Source organism: Strix uralensis, chromosome 4 (assembly GCF_047716275.1).
Source record: "Strix uralensis isolate ZFMK-TIS-50842 chromosome 4, bStrUra1, whole genome shotgun sequence".
NCBI classification, from domain to species: domain Eukaryota; kingdom Metazoa; phylum Chordata; class Aves; order Strigiformes; family Strigidae; genus Strix; species Strix uralensis.
The window spans coordinates 60,733,711-60,748,657 of NC_133975.1; positions in this window are offsets into that span (position 1 = coordinate 60,733,711).

The following is a 14,947-nucleotide window of genomic DNA, read 5'->3' on the forward strand; positions in this document are numbered from 1 at the left end:
TTTGTGGGTTTTGGTACTTTGAATTTTGGGGTTTTTTTTGTTGTGTTTTGGTTGGTTTTTTTTTTTTCCCCAGAAGTACCTTACATTTCCTGAAAACAGTTAACACAAGTCTGAGGATCTTCTGTCCCACATTTCCTAAAGTGAAAGCAAATGCAGAAATATGTAGTGTCACTGGACTGACTTTATCTGCTTTATTCTTGTCCTGGCAGTTTAGAAACTATTCAGCTAGCTGGCTATGATGTAATGGAAAAACTACATGCTCTTTTTTCTTCTCTGCTCTTGAAATCCCTACCTATTACAACAAATTTTCAATTCACCTGTAGTTTTTCTTTATGGTGCCATAAATCATCCTAAACGTTCTTTAATGTGACGTGCATGACTGGTAACTCAGTCTTGTGTGACCCTGAGAGGAGCTGACCCTGGCCGGCAACTATTGCCCACCAGCTGATGGCTCAGGCCCACCCAGCAGGATGAGGGAGAGAATCAGAAGAGCAAAAGTAAGAAAAGCTTTTGGGTCAAGATCAAGACAGTTTAAACAAAGGAGGAGGGGAGGACGGGAGGACAACAAGCAATGCAAAGGCACTAATTCACCACCTTCCACAAGCAGCGGGATGCCCAGTCAGTCTCTCAGCTTCTGAAAATACCACCCCCCAGGTTTTTTGCCAAGCATGATTTTATGTGGTGTGGAATAACCCTTTGATCCATTTGGGTCAGCTGTCTTGTCTGTGACCCCTCCCAAACTTTTGCTTACCTTTAGCCTACTTGCTGGCAGGGAGGGGAAGAGTAGAGAAACAGGGAGAAGGCCTTGTTGCTGTGCAAGCACTTCTTCAGCAATAGCTAAAATACTGGTGTGTTATCAACATGGTTTTGTTCACAGATGCAAAACACAGCACCATATGGGCTGCTCTGAAGAAAATTCACTCCATCCCAACCAGACCAAGTATGCTTTTCTGTGATAGTCTCTGCAATGAGTTAAACTGTTTTAATTGCCTCCTATTTTATTTTATAGCCTACTAACTGCTACTTTTGAAGTTCTCTTTGAATTTGCATCATGTAACAACATGTTAGTTCTTCCGCAGAGTACTGAAGTAGAAATAATAATTATGTTTATATGATAGGTTAATTATCTTAATTATGGCTTCCTCGGGTATTATAGTTGCTTCAAATGTGGATGTACTAGATAAAAACTTGACAATCCAAAGAACAGCAAAAATAACTTTGCTTTGGGAACAAAAAAAGCTTGGGCGTTTTTTTTTTGCTCAAGGTCATTCTGACAATGCTAGATTCAATTTTAAGGCTTCTATATTTTTTCTTAAAAACAAAACAAACTTAAACCAAATTTTATTTTTTCGAGCTGTTCTACAGGGAAAAAGCATTAAAAAATTTTCAATATCTGAGCTAATCACTTCAACTTAATTTCACTTACTCTGCTTGTAGTGCCTATAATTTTGAGATGTGACCACAGGATATTTTGCTCAACTTAAGTAGCTATCTCCTAGTCTCAAATCTGACAAGGAGGTTGTGACACTGAGGAAGCCAGGAACCTTCAGACTTGGTTCCTGATCAATATTGTTGCCTGACCTTGGAAGGCTGGATGACAGCTGTCCCTCCTGGAATAGACATTCCTAGTTTTTGGGGACCCCTTGGTTCTCAGCTGCCCTCTTTGTGCTGGAGAGTGTGTGCTTATGGGATTGTTTGTGAGAGGTACTGGTTTCAGTTCCTGTGTTACCAAGGAGATCACATCACGTGCAGGGAGTATAATTTGGACAGTGAATTAAAAATTCTTAAATGGATGGAGTTAGATTGTGTACACAAATACAGGCAGTGTCAAGGTAATCCAGACAGCATGAAGTTTGGTTTTCCTAAAAGAAAGAGAGGAACAGTACAAGGTCATGAAGCCTAATGCTTAGGACATGATCTCTGCTTGATTGATAAGTGACAAAAGGGATGCCAGAGCCCTGAGAGCCTGCCACTGATGGGGAGATGCTACAGAGTTGGGGAGCATGTGGCCAGACTTCTTGTTGCTCTTTGGATCACTTCCTTGGGGGAGGGATTTTGCAGGGTTTGCTGTAATCCAGAAACCCACTAGTGTGACCAGAATCAAACCTGCAAAAGGGGAGAAGTCTCTTAGAGACCCGTCTAGAAATCTGTTTTATTTCTGTTGTGTTTTGCATAGGCACTTTGCTTCTCCTGCTTAAAAAGTTAATTTAGGTTCTAGTAAAACTTGTCTTTTTTTGAGTTGAAAAGTCTCTTAAATTTCTGCAGAGCTTGCTACTTGAGGTGTCTAGACAGATGCCGCTGGGGAGGCTGTCTCACCAGGTGAGACCTGTTACAGATGGCAGCAGTGTGCAGGCAGGCTGCCTGGCAGCCCCAGCTAGCCTGGGGTGCATGGACGCTGGCTTCTTGAGAACATGCTGGCAAAGAATGGTGCATTGTGATAGCTTTCCCTTTTGCTGTTGTACAGGAGAGTAGGACTTGGCTTTCTTCCAAATAAGAAGCTAGGCACTATTGGTGGATTAACAGACTTAATTCTTGGATCAGAGGCTTTAGCCGGTAAGCAATACCTCTATGCCTGTCCTAGCTCCTGCTGTCTGTCTGTCCAGATGGCTACCACAGCTCACAGAGCCAAGGTCAGCATTCTTATTGCCTTCTCAAAACACCGTGTGCAGTGAGACTGAGGAAGCTGGGTTTGTATGGATCTTTATCCAACTGGCTTTTGGTCAGTGGTGTTGGCTGTCGTTGATCACCTTGCTCGTGAGGGTTCCCTGGTGTCTAGAAGACCTGAGTTCAAACTCCAGCCTTTCTCTCAGTAGGGGTGTAAATGTCATCTCCCTTTCATTAATACGTGGTGGCATCAAACTATTGAGGGTAAATACAGAGGAAGTGTGATTGAGGAAGACTTTTTCCCATAAAAAAACTAGGCTGTCGTATTTTTTCTTCTCATACCAAATAGGATGGGTATGATACCAGTCTGGTACAGATCCCAAACCAGATCTGCTACTTCACTTGTAGTTAAAAAGAAAAATGGAAATACTACAAGTTGATATAGACTGATGATCAGGTCATTTTGGGAGTAATGCCATGGGAGATACTGTAAGGATACGCTTGTTGCTTATTCTTTCTCTTTTCCTCTACAGCTTTGTAATGCTGTCATCTAAGTGCAAGCTGGGTAGACCAGAACAGTTGTACCTTAGAGTGATCCAGGTTTAACTAATGTGGTATCTTGTCTCTTAGTGGCCAATGCCAGTGGTGCAGGAGGTTATGTCCTTGGGAGATCCTTGTTTTTATGACCCATTTGCTGATTGCTTTGCAACATGCTAAGTGAGGACTTCTGCAGTGTTAGCACAGCTGGAGACAAATTCCCTCCAGTTACAAGTAAGAGTGATGTCAGCCCAGAACTGGCCTTTTATTTAAAGCCGGATAGTCAACTGCTTTATATTCTTCATAAATATTACAAAACTGTTTGTCACATTCATATCCTGCAGCAAGGCAGTAATTGTATAATGTGTAAAAACCCACTATAAACTCATTGCTTTTAATTTCACTAAATGCCTGTAGCATTTGCATTGTCTGATAATTTTCCAAGTGCTAGAACTTAAACCTGGTCTGTGGTTGGTTAAGTTGTGTCTCTTGCTAGTATGTGAAGACAAAGTGGAGTGTTTAGTGTTTTAGATAAAGGCACTTTACAATTCATGTTGTAAAGTTCAATGCCTATATTCAGTTGCTTGTTTTCCAGGTTTGGGTGTGATTTATTTCCACATCTGCTCTTAATACCAGTAATATGTCTGAGGTAAACTCGGTCTAAACAGTTCAGCCACTTAAAGCCAGAGTGATTCTGTCACACTGCAGCTCTGTAATCACCCTCTAGAAAGACATAAAAGAGCAGGCAAGTGGTTTTCCCTTTCCACACAGTGTTACAGTGAGAATTCATATTGGTTCTGTTCATTTCGGGGCATAAAAGTTAAAAATTAGCATGATAGGATTATTACTAGCTCTTCTGAACGATGCTAGGAATGAGGTTGTTAGACTGTGTATGTAGTTGACGTTGTTTCCATGCTGACCTTGTTCTGAGACTGAGATCCAGGTGGGAATCCCAGCCCTGTCTGTGACTGCACACACTGTAATAGGTTGACACTGTCTCTTCAATGGTCTGGGGAAAGGCCAGATGCTGTAGTCTTGTCTAGATCAGCTACTGGAGTTAGCGTGGATTTTCCTCAACTCCTCTCCAGTGTGATACCTCTGCCTGTGTGTCATGCTATCTTAAGGAGAAAAATCTGAGGAGGAGGTACTTCCTTTTTTCTTGAGGAAGGGTGAAGCTTGTTCTGACTACAGGTGCTTGGAAATGTTGATGGAGATATCAGAAAACACAGACGGATTAAAACTATCACACTGTGTGGTCCCTGCTGTTTTGGAGGCAACTTATTAGGTGGATGGCTGAGGTTTTCGGGCCTCTGGTTTTTCATCCCGTTCCCTCTTGCGGTTTAGCTAAGAATCTGACAGAAATTTTGATGCCTGTCCCACTTCTGCTCTTGTGTTTATTACCATGTGCTGATGTTTTCTGATTTGCCAGCTTCCTTATATGCACAGAAGTAGCATCTTGAGAACCAGCTCAAGTTTTAATATAGTAACTCTCCCTCCTAGCTGCTCTCACAAGTCTCAGTCTTCAGGAGGAGAAGCTTCTATTCTCCCCTTCCTCCTGCTCCCCTTTGAAGGAGCTCTCTTTGAACGTTTGGGTGAATATTACTTGAGACCTTAGCAAGTGGTAATGGAAGAATGAATAAAATCAAATTCTGTTCTGCTGACACTTACTTTGGGGAGAACATGGGAGGTAATCTGTTCCTGAAGAGAGGTTCCAGAGTATGAACTTCCCCAGGCTGGTGTCAAGAACTTCCTCAGCTTTTTGTTTTGAATGCATCTTCTGTCAATACTCCTTTAATAGCCTGATAGTCTGTTGATCCTATGGACTGACTGCTCTGACATTCTGGAAGAGGATTTATTAGTCAGATTATGTCTTGATCACACTGTTCTTTGAATATTTGCCTGAGCCTTTGTTATGTTGTGTTGGCATTTTTATGAACCAGAGTTTATTTCTGTTATTTGCATTTTGACATACCTCCAGCTTCTTGAAGGGCATCTTCTTAATAGACTCCTTTCCTCTGCTGTATGTTGCCTCTTTCTTCCCTTGTTTCTAAAGCCTTTTTTGTCACAAGAGAATAAACTTGGTGCAGGCTTCCAGCATGGTGACCTCAAACAACCTTCATATTTCTTACAAATGTTTAACACATTTAGTTGTTGAAACCTGATGGGAGAGACTAAGAATAGGTCCCACACACCCATGCTGCTGTCACTCATGGGGCTGGATGTGTGGCAGACATCCTGCAGATAGCATTACATTGGTTAAACTGCATTCTGGAAGATGTCTGACCAGCTAAGCTCAGTAGAGGCTGCCAGAGCTGCCTAAGAGACTGAGGGAATAAATTGAGCAGTTAACATGCAGTGGTGCTATATATCTGCTTCTCTTCTTGTTTGGGTTGAGCCACTGTGGGGTGTTTTAAGATGGTTGGTTTAGGTATCAGTAGCTACCTAGAGAAAGTTCGGCACGCACATGGGTATGTGCTCTGTACAGTCACTGTCTCATGTCTGGAAAAGTCTTCATGGGGTGGAGGGGTTTGCCTCAAGCACTGTCTTTTTGTTGTTTCTTTCCTGTTTCCTTCTTCGTCAGGAAGAATCAAAGGTTGATTTAGCCTTTCAGGCAGTTTTGCAGCATCCTCACTGTGGAAAACTACGGCAAAAGATGCCCATGGACAACCTTGGTTGCTTCATAAGGGTGTGGAAGGAATGACTGGTGGTAGCCCATGTGCAAGAGGTAGGGGTGACTTGGAGGAAACAGGAGGAGTGTGGCTGATGTGGCACTAGAGAATTTGAGCAAGGAAACTGACTCATGTCTGTTGTGTTGGGAAGGGAAAAGTTAATATATTCCTTTGGGTGCAGATGAGACTCACAATATGTCTAAACGGATTTTTAGATCATGTTGAAAGCATCTCTACCTTATGCATAAGATGCTCAGACTGAGGAGGAGGAACAGTTCTTCCTACTATAAGCTGTAGCAGCAGCAAACGTGTCCTTCCTTAATCCTTTGCAGAGCTGTTGCGTGGGTTCAGGGTTTAAATACCCAGCTAGAGTGGCTGAGGACAGGTAAGCACAGGTGGAAGCTATAAAGAATAAGCAAAGCTTGCCTGTGTTCGCATGATATTTTCTGGTTTCTGTTGTGCACTGGGGAGAGGTAGGTTATTAAATATGTATATGGTGGAAGCAGGACTACAGGGTAAAGGAGGGGATGCAGGCATTGCACTTGCTCTTGCTGGGTTTCCCTGTCCTTTCTCTGCTCCTGCAGAGCTGGGAAGTAGTTGGCTAATGCTTGGCACATGCTCAGCAGTAACAGACCTGGGTGGTGCTTGTCAGCTGCCACAAGAAAAGGTTCAGAGTTGAAACTCTCCCTGTTAAATTGTGGGTGTTGTGGACAGTGATACTGGAGTGCAGTAGTGGAGCACTAAGTAGATTTATCCCAGGAAGTAGAGCATGGAAATGAGAGGGAAAACCAACAGCTTTAAAAACCTTAGTTTATTGACAGGATGTTACAGCTGAGGATGTATTGCCTAGCTATCCACAGTATAAATCTGTAAACTCTAGAGCATCTCCCTGTTCAAAGTGTTCAGTACCAGAACACAGGGGTCCTGGGAAGAGACTGGCTGTCGGAGCAACTTCCAGTCAGACCAGTTCAGATGTTGGGGTTACATCTTCTAGCAACAGTAAGCCCTGGTGTTTTCCCAGCTGGAGCCAAGTAGCTTCTTGCACATGACAGATTTGCATTGTTTGGCTTTGCTTTCTTGAAAGAGAATGAAGAACTGATGAGAAATAAAATACACTTTGTTATTATATATGTATAGATTGAACATATATCATGCCTTGGTAAGACGCCATTGCAAGCAGCAAACTGATTCTGGTTTTCCTTTCCATATAGAAGTTGAATAAAATTTTAGGTGGCCAGATTCTAAGTCCTAGTGAAGCACCTTTCAACCAAAGCATATTTTTATCTTCCACTTCATTTTCAGTGGGCTGCTTCTTGACCCCATCTTAGACATATGTTCAGGCAGTAGCAGTTAGTCCTCACCATCATGGAGGTGCAACTTAATGTAGCTGGTAATCAGGCTGTTATTTTAAAACCTGCAATCTACAGAGAAAAGAAGTGTGGTTGTCACCAGAAGTGGAGGTAGGGGGAAGGTCAAGGAAGACTGGCCTTCAAGGCAGAAAGGTGGAGACCTTTATCTGGAATATAAAACAGAGTAACATACACTACTCCAGTCATGGGTTATGGTTAGAACAAAGCAGGCTGCTTTACTTAATGGTTAGGAACGTCTAATGAAGACTCAGTAGCTTCAATGATACAAATGAGTCTTCACTCCTCACACAATTAAGTTTTCCATGTTATTGGCAAGCATTACGCTTGGAGTAGAGTAATATGAGCTTACATTTCCTTGAACTGATTATATTTAGATTTTTGTCAGGCCTTGGTAGAGCGTGTGGGAGAATTCTGCCTGTTAAGGTTTTTATCTTCAATCTTGTGGCTAGTGACAGACTGCCTCTTGCTGTTACAACAGCAGCTCCACCTCTTTCCAACATTAATTAGGAGAGGTTACATACAATTTAAGTGAACTTGTCCTGGGGCTATTTGTGAGGATGACCACAAAGATACAGGACTTGGAGGGGAGAGGGGAGGGAACAAAAGATTCATGGTTAACAGGCTTCTTAGGTTCTTTTCTAATTTTTTTGTATGTATTTTCATTGAGGATAAGGGAAGGGGTTAATAGTGAACTACCAGTAATGCTGCAAGGGTGCCGCACCCCAGTGTTACAGGAAGAATTGTTGGGGACGCTGGAAGAAGGGGTGACCTTTTAGATTGTTTTTGTTCAACATGGTACAGCTCAGCTGAGTCATGTTGACTGCATGCTTGTTTCTAACACAAAGCTAGATTGTATTAGTTTAACATGTTATAAACCAGATGGAAGTAAGTTCAGGTTACCCTGCAATTGGCAGTTGACTAGTTAATACAGTTTAGCAGATAACTGGTAGCTAGCTAATGTGGTGACTTGACTGTTAGCAGTCATCTTTCCGTAGCCTCAGCTCCTTACAGGACCACAACACTTGTCCCTTGCGAGCCTAACTGCCAACATACTGGGTAAAAGATGGGTAGCTTTGAAAGGCAAGCTTGTGTGGTCAAACACAGGACTCTCAAAGGTGCTAGGCATAAAGGTAGCTGTTTATTTCAAAAATCCTTGGAGCTGTTTGTGTAGATAAACAGAAATGTGAACTTAAATGCCTACCAGGTGAAAGCTTTGGGTTTCAGTGCAAATTTAAGCCTGAATGACTTTAGCAGTGTCTCCCCCAGATTACTCTCAATGTAAGGATCCTGGATTATTTAAGGTATAAACAGCACTTGCCACTGTGATCATGCCTGGGAATTAATTTTTCCCCAGCAGTGCTGAACCTTCAGGGAGAATACTTAAAGTGCGTTATACTGCTGATGTAATGGAGATCCTTGTCCCTGCACTGGAAAGAGCAGTGTCCCTTTGGGTTTGGTTTAGTTGTCGTCATATTGGCTTCTAACACTATCTGAGACAGCTTGGGATATCTGAGATGTCCTCTTGGGTCTGGCATGTAGAACTTGGGCAGACCCTCACCCTTCCTGAGCAGCAGTTGGAGCCTGTGCATGATACAGATGTCAGCACGGGCACAGAGCTGCCTGCTGTTGGCTCCTTTGTCTTGAATAAAGAGGCAGAAGAGCCAGTCCAGGAGCACCTGTGTCAATGTTTGAAGTAAGGCTAATAGTAAGAGAGTTTCTCCCTCCCTCTGTGGCCAGAGATACTGAAAACTTTAGTCTTTTTTCAAATGGATCAGCATTCATTCTGGTCTTGCTGGAGACAACTTAAGAGATCTTTTGAAAAGTTGTTGTTTTTTTATTGAAGACTTTTAGTTGAGGACTTTTCTTTCACCAAAACCCACATCTTGCTGACTTCTGTGGGAATGTCATGTATGGCTGAACATCTTGGAATACATGTTCCTCATCTCCAGCATTAGATTTAGGGTTGCCAAGCACTTCCCAAGGGTTTGGCCTGGGGAGGTTCTTGAGTATTTGAACTAAAATACTGTTTACAATGGCTGAGCGCTAGTCCGTGCAAAGTCAACTGCCAAACCCTTGTAGAGTCACCATCACTCCAAAGCATTTGGTGGACTATGTCAGTGTGAGTCTTATTGACTTCCTGAATCATGCAAATTTCTAGACTTTTGCATTCTGCTAGTGCTAACACCTGTGTTAGATGAGTTTTGGATCAAGCACAGAGGGCATTTGCATGCCTTCAAGTTGTAACAATACTGACTATCTTTACCAAGCGTCATTCAGTGTGGAGGGAAAGAGATTTCCTGTTTATATTATCAACTAAGTCATATAGTCAGGAATGCTCTTGGCTAGAACATATGTCTTGCAACATTTGTTCTTACAAAGCCTTTCTTCTAGATTGGGTGCAAGACCAGTTTTTAATGAATCTTATGCACTGACCCTGACAAATTCTTTATGTTCACCTTGAGACTCTAACTCTGTGTCAAAGCTTTCGAGCTGATTCCTGTTGATCAGCTGACTGTGAGGCCATGTGATGGGCTGAGTTCACCTTGCAGTGAAATGAACTTGTTCTGTGTGCCATCCTACAGGGAAGCCAGCCTGTTGGAGAGACAGCCTATAGATGAAGGGTGAAAAGTCACCCTTTGTGCATGTTTTCCTTGCCTGAAAAGCACTGTGGTTAGTCTGGCAAAGCTCAGAGCACTTCTGTCTGTGGCCCAGCAATAAAAACTGCTGGATGAGCTGAGACAGGTTTATATGGAGTGATTTCTTCCTGCCCTGTGGCTTCAAGCTATCAGCTGTGTGCTGAAAGATAGTTTACATAACTAGAAACCATACAGTCAGTTTTCTTTAAACGTCATATATCTATTTCTGTTCCCTTCCAAATGTAGTTATTTTCCTCTGCTTCCTCTGCTCCCTCCACTCAAGTCCAGAGAGTTTGGGGAAAAAAGGACTAGTCAAGAGGGAGCTGACTACTTAAGGCTGAGCTACGATCCAGGAGGACCAGTAAGATACTCTCTTCCCTCCAATCCCCTGAAACCAGCCAAGGAGTGTTTTTCCTCTGCCATTGGAGACTTTTGTCTTTCAGAATGTGAGTAATGCCATACAAAAGAGCACTTACAGTCTCATAAACAAAACCATTGCACCAGGTGCAATGTTAAAGTATGGCTGTTTCCAGGAAAAATGCATGGCTTGCCATGTAGTTTGTGGCTGTTATGCTACTGGGTGGCTTGGTGTTTATGACACTACAGCTGTTTCTAATTCCAGCCAAGTGTCATAGTGGAGTAACAGCCCAAGCAGATTTTGATTGTGTAGCTCTTGTCCCCCATGTCCTTTTAAAATAGACTTTGAGCACTGTCTTCTCCAGTTTTTACCCTCCTCTTGTAAGAATATCTTCCCATTGCTTTCATTCTCTTGATAACCCTCTTCATGTCGGCTCTAGGTGTAGTTCATCTGGGGCAGTAGAATTGTGGATGTTTCAGAGGCAGTCTGTGTTGCTGTGCATGGCATACTACTGTCTCAGAGTAACTCATCTGCAATACTGACCAGATTTGTATTTTCCTTTTTGATGTCTGAATCAACAGTTTTGGCTCCAAGTCATTTCTGGATTGCCCACAGCATGGTCAAGTATTATCCCCTTTTCAGTAGATGATCTTTCAGAATTTAAGAGTTGTTGTTTAGTCTACAAGCATTTGATCTTGTGCTTCACCCTATTGCATACTATTGTATTTGTTACTTGAATTACTTCTGAATTAAATCCTGATTTGTTTCCCAATACCTAGGACCCATTTCAGTCTCAGTGTACCCTTGTGTTAGTTTACAACAGCTTTCAGAGCTGACTTTTTTTCTCCTCTGCCCTTACTTGTAGTAACTATTTTAATGAGGCCATACAGTTGGGTGTATCACCCCTTTAAGATCTTTAGTATGTGAGCTTACAAGCAGATGACTGAGGGCTCTGCCTCCAGAAGGAGAGGGTGGGTTCTGTGTCTGTCTTGCTGTGCATGCTGTCTTTGCTCACTGTCAACAGAGGGCATGGATTAATGACTGCAGCAGCAACAAGGCCCTTCAGCAGGCCCTTGGTTATCCACTCAGTCCAGCTCTCCTCCCCTGTCAACCTGGAGCAGAGAAGCGAGGAATGTTGGAGTACTATTTCACTGAGATCTCCAATGTTACCTAGACGGCCTGCGAAATGATCTTGCTGACTTGTGCCTGCACAGGTGCAACATAGGAGCTGGCTTATCGCTGCCAAAACTTCTCCCCTTGTAGTTGCTGCGCACTAGAGTGCACTGGCCTGGCTCCCTGAGCGCATGCTGCCTGGCAGTGTCTGTGCATAGCAGAGATGATTTGGGGGAGACGGAGGCTCCTTCACTTAAGTCCAAGAGCCTCATCTCTCCACAAGGAAGGGAGGTACCCATATTGAAGTATGTAGACACAGCCTGAGAAACTCAGCTGTCACCAGCACTGATTCCGTCTCCCCACCCAAATGCTTTGTAAGCCTGATTCCCTGCATCAGCCTTCTCTTTTTAGCAATGCAGACTGGGGTCCGGCCCACCCAGTCTCAGCAAGCAGGAAGGGTGGAACATCCCGAAAACCCTACCTGTCTGCAGAGAGATCACCCATATGCTCAGCACAAAGATGTTGCTGTGTTGTTATAGCAGCCCTTGTACAGCTAAGCATTCTAAATGTATGTGTCCTTCTGTTTTGGGGTAAATATGTGAAAACACTAATACCAGGGTGGGGGCGGTCCTCTTATACTGAAAAGAAAGAAAAAGAAAAAAATTCTTAAAATGCTGTGTTCCAGCTAGTAAAAATCTTGAAATGCTGACTCTCAGTGTTTGCAGTGGAAGGTTGCTGGTTATAGAAGCATTGTCTCCCACCACTGTGTTCACTATAGTATTGAGTGTTAGAGGGTACCCTAAGCATGGTCTGTACCTTGCTGTTTCTTGTAGGGGATGAAGCTCCAGGCTTACTACAGAAGTCATCAGTGGTTGCTGGTAGTTTTTGCTGCTGGGACACTTTGGGTGCAGGAGGGAATTTGCATCAGTCTGCAAGAATAAGCCCTCCCTGAGTACTGGAGCTGGGAGGCACAGGCAGTTGTGTACAACCAGGGGCAACATTGTGTTCCTGCTGGTGATGGTCTGGTGCATCTCTGCACAGCATGGACAGGAGTGATGAAATACAACAGGTCCTGGGTGGTGCCCCTCACATGCTGGTAGCTACGTGCACAGTGTCTTTGCTCGGTATTCCTGGAGCCTGGTATCTCTCTAGTGCGACTGTGACATGACCTTCACTGTGGCAGGAGGATTTCTGGATCTGTGAGATGGCAGTGTCCACTGGGCTAGGACTGAAGAGCTGTTACTTTTTGCTTGTCCAGCAGTTCAGACATTAATACTCCTTTACTTTGGGGTAAATATGTGACAGCACTGGCACCAGGGTGGTGTGTCCTCTTACATTGAAATTTGCTGTAGCCTCAAATTTTCCTGGCTCTTTTCTGGAGACTAAAAGTGGGAATAAGAATGACACAAATTTTTTAAGTGTTTTTTTTTTTTTTTTCCCTCTACCTACCTGAGTTTAAATCCTTGTCATTTATGGCAGCCTCAGCCTTCATGGGCAAATGCTCCAAGGTCTAATTTGCAGTGTTTTTGATTCTCATCTTACTGTTCCTCACCACCACCTTGCCTTTCCTGATTTAGAAACTAGAGCTGTGCTTGAGATCATGTCCACTTCCATTTCCTCGAGTCTCTTTCTTCATAGAGACTAATGATAATCTGGAAATATTTTCTCCTGACGTGGACATGTTGTTAATTTCATCCTTAGGAATAAGGTAATCAAGTTTCTCTTCATCTTAATGCTAGCTCTGTAGAACAACTGTATTGAACAGAAAACACAAATATAAAATTGCTTTACTCTTTGGAGTTGTCTTTCATCCCCTAGAGATGAACGTAAATCCAAAAACCAATTATAAGAGATATTTTTTCTTAGTATCTCTGTTCTTTCTCCCCTTTTTTACTTTGCCTTTAACAAGACGTGTAGGTTAGTCTCCAAGTACATGCATCACTGCCTGTACCCAAATAGCTGTCTCTGAAGTAATGGGAAGAAATCTTCAGCTAGTGAGTATTGTTAGCACAGCTGAGTATCGGGTAACCCAGTGAAGATGATTTGAGTCAGCTGTAGAACTGTGCCTGCATATCAGTTTCTATTTTTGCACTAATTTCTACATGGGCAATTCATTCCAACAGTAGATGATTGTTCTTGCTTTTCTGTGTTTCAAGAGCTACCCAAGGAGAGCATGGGATATGGGATAGCATGTACTGTAGGCATGTATATGTCTCAATATCATTTAAGAAAGAAAACGAGAGCTGTCATGGCAAACATGATGGGGAGGAGTCACAAGGGTTGTTGAAGCAATTCTGATGACACATTAGTATAGCAAGATCTTGTTAATGGCTTAGTGTTTAAGACAATTCTTCAGCATTCTGCAAGTCAGGGCAGTTCTGGATAATGTATGTTTCTCAATTAGGAAAGAGATTGACAAGGCAGCGGGAGGCTTTGACCAGAAAATTACTTCACAGTAGTTTAATAAGGAGGAGTTTTTTTAGGATTATCCTAAGTGAGAGACTGAGTAAATGCTGCTTGACTCAGAGCCCTAGGTGAAACTATACAGGTTGCTCTTAAGGGCACAGGAAGCAAAGCAAGATGGAAAAAAAATGTGATGGGTCACAGTCATAAAAAAATTATTTCTGTATCCACTGGCTTTGGATCTCTCCCCCATCTGCTTGCAATGTGCATGAGTTCAATTAAGTTGGTAGTACAGCAATAAAAAAAGACAGCTGGAGACTTAAGTTTGCTTGTGCAGTAAGCTCTTAGTAATTTCCATCTTGTATACAAGGTATTTAGACTGGTTGTTGCTGAGCAGAATCCTGGATATTCTGTAACTTGTGCTGGTACAGCTCTAGCAGAGCAACCTAATCCTATTAGAGTTTTGTTACTGACAAATCAAAGCAGTGTGCCAAAAGGAGGTAGTTAGCAAATGGCTTTGTAAAGGCTGAAATAGCACTTACCTTTGTTTGCTTATGGCTTTCTTACTGTATCTTTTATGCAAGGAATGAGACTGAAGTCAGAGGATGTTGGGATTATTTGAGTGACACTAAAGATGTAAGAGCAGTTGTAGACCAGATGGAATGGTGAGCTCTTTGTGGGGAAACTCTGCTCTCTGCATGCCACATAGGAAACTTTGATGCTTAAGATGAAGCTGTGAACCTACTCTGTGAGTCAGCTACATGCTTACCCCTTCATGGATTTTTTTTTCCTGTGTCTTTAATAACAGAACCAGGGTTAAGTAAGTGACATACGTGCCTTGCTGCCATAGGGTGTCTCTGTTCAGACACCATAAGTAAAAAATAAAAGTAGTCTAGCTTTGTGTCAGGTTTCTTCCAGCTTCAGTTCCTGCGGTTATTCTGCCTGAGTATTACTTTCATTCTCATGTTCAGGTGGACCTGGCATCAGCAAGATGATCCAGTTTGAACATACTAGGTAGACCAAGTGTCAGGCCAGAGCAGGCTCCAAAGTTGGACTGAAGGCTTCAAGTTCCAAGCATATTTTGACTTGAATTAACAGACTATTAATAAAATAAACTTGGCAAGCAAATCCTCTGGCATCTGTAGTCGAACACAGCCTTGTGACACTCAGCTACAGCAGTGCTACCAAGAAAAAAAGCAAAAAGTGGATGAAGGTCCTTGTGTATTGAAAGCTCATTTCCTGGAGTTTCATAATGAA